Raw genomic sequence first — 4,747 nt, forward strand, 5'->3', positions numbered from 1 at the left:
AAAGAATTGTCATTTGATCATGCTGTTCACAAGAGAACTGTAAATCTTGCATATTTTACAAGATCCAACTTAATTTAAAAAATTATTAACACTTGTGGAAATCAAGATATGTATCTGCACAGTTCCTTTCTTTAAAGGTTCATTTTGGTTTATTTCATCTTCCTTTCCTTTCTTTCTCTATCACATACGCATGAGATTTTTCTGTAAGGGCTAGAAATATTTCTTTCTCTTATTACTTTTTCGTCTGCCTCCTTATTCTCTGATACTGTGCCCTTATTACTTGGTATGCTCTCTCATACTTGTAAAGCAAAAGGAGTATTAGCCAGCCTGAATATTCCCAGTAGCTGATGAACTGGAAGCCACGATAAAATGAGTTTGTAAAGGGCAGAGCTGGCTTTCACAGGTATACGCAGAGAGTAATGCAGAGAAAGAAGGAAGCACCTTGAGGCAGTAGGCTGATACTTAAAATGTTACTTCTGATGCTGAATGTGAATTGTACGCATTAAGGCATTCTGTTCCCTGAAATATGACTAATTTTTTGGCTGTGCAGAAATACAGGGACCTTAATTATGCATTCTTTGGGTCTGAGAAAGATAGACAAATTTGAAAAACACCATAAAAATAAGTGAGAGAGAGAAGTCTTTATTAGAGAAGTCTTTATTTCTGTCATCCGCCCTCTTATTTTACACAGTGTCTGGGAACTTGCTTTGCAAAACTTCAAATTAACTTGTATGTGCATTTAATTGCAAGAAAAGCCTGTGGAATTTTCTAGTGCAAATCTAGACCCCCACCTGATTTCTAGCAAATGTAATCAAAACCCAGTGGTATTCCACTAAAACTAAGCTAGCTTTCTTTCTCTTTCAAAATCAAACTATAAAAGACACATAAAGCAATAGAGGTGATCAAAATCAGTACTTTCTGCAAACCGTCCCTTTTGAAGACTTCCATTGTGATTGAAACAAAAGAGATCTGATTTGCACCTACTGGAGAAGAGCACATGAATTTAAAATCTTCACTACACCTGCTTGAACCAGGGGAGTCATACACAGGTCCTTTTGCCCAGACATACTCTGCGGTCACCGAGAGACCTCCCATCCATGACCCCGCAAACCGTAAGAGGATGCTGTTGTGAAACAGCGAGCTAAACTGGGGCGTGCCAAGAGCGCGCTGAGATACATGCTCCATCTGCTGCCATCTTTAACGTCATTTCCCTCTCTCACAGTCCCAGCAAGAAAACTTTTTAATTCTCAGGCAAAGCTCTGACCTCCCTGTCAATCTGAACAGAGCTATGAGACGGAGAGGCAAAGGCAGCCGGTCTCCGCAAGCGGGTGAAGTTACTGCTCCATTTCCTTTGAGAAAGCACCATCTGCTCTTTTAGCAAAGAAACACTGTAGCTTATCATGATGCCACAAACTTAATTTCACCTTAAGTCTTGATATGCCGTATAGACCAAGAGTACATAGGGGGGATATCACGCTGCTACCAAGCTGTGCATGATCCACTTGCAATGAAAGACCAGAGCTAGAAAGAGACCAAACTGTATGTAATGTCTGGGCAATTCAAGGATAAAGAACATCTCCCTGGTGATTCATGCAACACCTTTGCCAAATGTTTCATCTAATACGGAACAGAATCTGAAGGGAAAAGAATCACTCTTCCCTTTTCTCCTTTAATTCAGTCAACTTGATGCCCATCTTGTAAATCCCTGTGTTACCCTGCAATACCTCCTTTTCTCCCGTGTGGCTGAGAAATTCGTGAGGTGCTTTTCATCACCACCTCCCACAACAGCATGCTGGACTAGAGGTTTAGCTGCCTAACCACTGGCTTTTAGCACCCTTTTCGATGCCATAGGGTATCTGGGACATCTGCATGGGGCTGAAATACAAAGCACGGGATTCCTAGGAGTATTGCACCCTTTTGGTGCAGAACCTTAAATGCAGGTAAGAACCCTGAGATGGCATCACATATGTTAAAATAGCAGGCATTGCGTAATACTAAGATACGTACATTTGCAGCTAAGTAGTAAGCAGGGATGTTGTTACAACCGCTACCAAAATAGGCACCCTGTGTGCGAGGTACTTCTCATAATTTTCAATATCTAACAGTAGGAAGGCTTCAGCGATGGATCGTGGAGAACCACTCAAGAGGTCCTGAACTATGTTGGAGCTGTCGTACTGACAGTGAGAGCCAGTGAAAAACAATTGCTCCCAGTAACGGTGGAAATACTTCATGCTGAAAAATGAACTTGTTATCTCACACAGAAAACGTGATAGTCATCCCATGTCTCAAAGAGCACTTGCTACACAAAATGCCCTGTCTCTCCTGCCAGAAGCCCAACCACCCGTTCCAGGCCAGAAATTACAGAGAAAGTACCTGCTGCCCTCAACTGAAATGTGACAATATGACAAACCTGCAGCCTACTGAGTGGCCTGATAGCACTAAACGATATTGTCATATCTACATATGGCACTACTTCCGAGTCTGGGCTGTCGAACCTGTCTGCAACTTTCCTCGTATTAAATCTGTTGTTCCAAAAAAACACAAACACAAGACACGGCAAAGACAGATGGTGAAGCACACTGGAAGCAAAATACTCTTTTACAAGTTCAGAACTCTAGAAATCATGGCTAATACCCAGTTCTTTTTTGTTAGATAAGACTGTCCTAAATTTCAGTCTTCCAGAGTGGCACAACAGGAGAATCCGAAAAAAAAACCCACCATTTGGTCCCGAGGACTTGAAATCCCTGGAGGCACCATTTCAGACTATCTCTGGGCTGGCCCCACACACTGAATGCCCATCAGCACCTGGAGCATGGCAGGTGCAACCTTTAACTGCACATTTCAGTTCGGTTTTCTCTGAAATGAATCCAGAGTGTGTTCACCAAAATCAACCCATGATTTAAATCAAAGCACAGTAAGTGGGGACAACTAGGGGATTCACTTTGGACCCGGAGCCCATTTCTGAGCTCAGATGCCAACTGTCAGAGGGACATCCTTGGCTGAGAGCCTCTCTCTCTCTCCCCAAGGGCTGGATGAAACCTCTCCTGCCTTTAGAGGGCTGCCTCAGCTGCCTGTCATCTCTGGGGAGATGCAAGCTTTCTTCAGAATGGTGGCCTGTTGGCAGAAAGTTTTTAATTCAGTTAATAATTTTCCAGCCAAAACCTATGCTGTTGAGAAACATCAAATCTACAGTGAGCAAGAAAAACAAAAATTCCAAATCTCTGCAGGCTGGAGTGAGAACAAGTGATACTACCTTCACCTCTCTGAAGATGTTGGCAATTTTTGTTGTATTTTAAAACTTTCTCTTCAGAATGTCCAAAATAAAACCAGCACAGAAGGAGACACAGGAGAAGATCCTTCTGCTGCTCAGTGCCTCTGAAGGGCACAGAGGGTTGGGAAGTTAACAGGACACAGGCAGAATACCGCTGACTTGCTCCCAGAAAGTCTGCTTTTTATTGGTATTCTTGGCTGCTCCCAACTGTAGCAACTGATCAGAGAAACCGCACAATTCTGAAAAGCAATTCAGCCTGTCTGAATGGCAGGTATTCATACTGGAGAGGATCTATTTGTGCCCATTCATATCCTCATTCAAAAGTATTTCTTCATCTCTAAAAGGCATTCTTGATAAGATCATTAAAAAGCAAATAATCAATGCGTAAGACGTTTACTTCAAAGCTCAATCAAAAACTACAGAAGCAGGCAAATTATTTGAACATTTATCTCCACCTTATTTTGTTATTTGCTCTTTTTTTTCTGGCTCCAGCAGCAACTTCGAAACTGAGCTTTTAAGGGACACTCTCTCCTGAAAGAGATGAAGTTTCTCTTAAATTTTTGTTCAACTGCTCACCCTGAACTCAGGTTAGCCCTAGCTCTTCCCTGAGGATTAAGGACACACCTGCCTGATAAAAGAAGGCACTGAGGGCAATATTCATGAGCTACTTCACCTCTTCAGAGCAGAGAGCAGGCTCACACAGTGGTCAGGATTTGATAAGAGAACGCCTTTAGGGAAAGCTTTACTATTCATCAATTAATTTTTACAAAGGACTCTGCAGATAAGAATCAGTTTTCAAACAGTAAGTGTTATTGTAAGTCACTATGAGGCAAGAAGCGCTCAAACCCAGGAGCAGAGAAGGCAGCTCAAAAATTCTGAATGTAAACCTGAGTTAAGGAGCAGAAAAAACAGTTCCAGAAAAGAGGGATGGGAAGTAACTAATACATTTTCTGTAGTAACTGCTCACAGATGCGAGTGCAAAGGGAAGCGGAGAAGGAGGGAAAAATGAAAGAAAACTACAGTCGGTTAAGCCTTGCAGAGAAAAGATAAGGGCAGCAGAAAAGAAGAATGATTTAATGCTAGCTAAAGTGATTACAGAGAACAAAAGGGCTCTTATAAATATACTGCGGCTGTGAAGGGGGAAGAAATACCAGTGAGAAATTATGACTGTTAATAAATAAGGAGGGAAACAATACAGAAGATTACCATTAAGTGGCTGAGCACATGATTGCTATCTTAAAATCCCAAGTCATTGGTAGAAAAATATTCTTCCAAGAGGTACAAGCAGTTAGGAAATTAGTAGATTCTTGTAAGTGTTATTTCCAATAAATGAAAAAAAAAAAAGTGTGTGGAAAACATAAGTAAAAAGCCTCACTTATGCCAGTGACAATGATAATTTCATCATGGAACTCTTGAATGAGTGGCTTTTTTTAGCTCTACAAAACTAGACAGCATCCATGGAGCGATAATATTAGT

The sequence above is a fragment of the Charadrius vociferus genome, unplaced genomic scaffold (genome assembly GCF_000708025.1).
Source record: "Charadrius vociferus isolate BGI_N301 unplaced genomic scaffold, ASM70802v2 scaffold195, whole genome shotgun sequence".
Lineage (NCBI taxonomy): Eukaryota > Metazoa > Chordata > Aves > Charadriiformes > Charadriidae > Charadrius > Charadrius vociferus.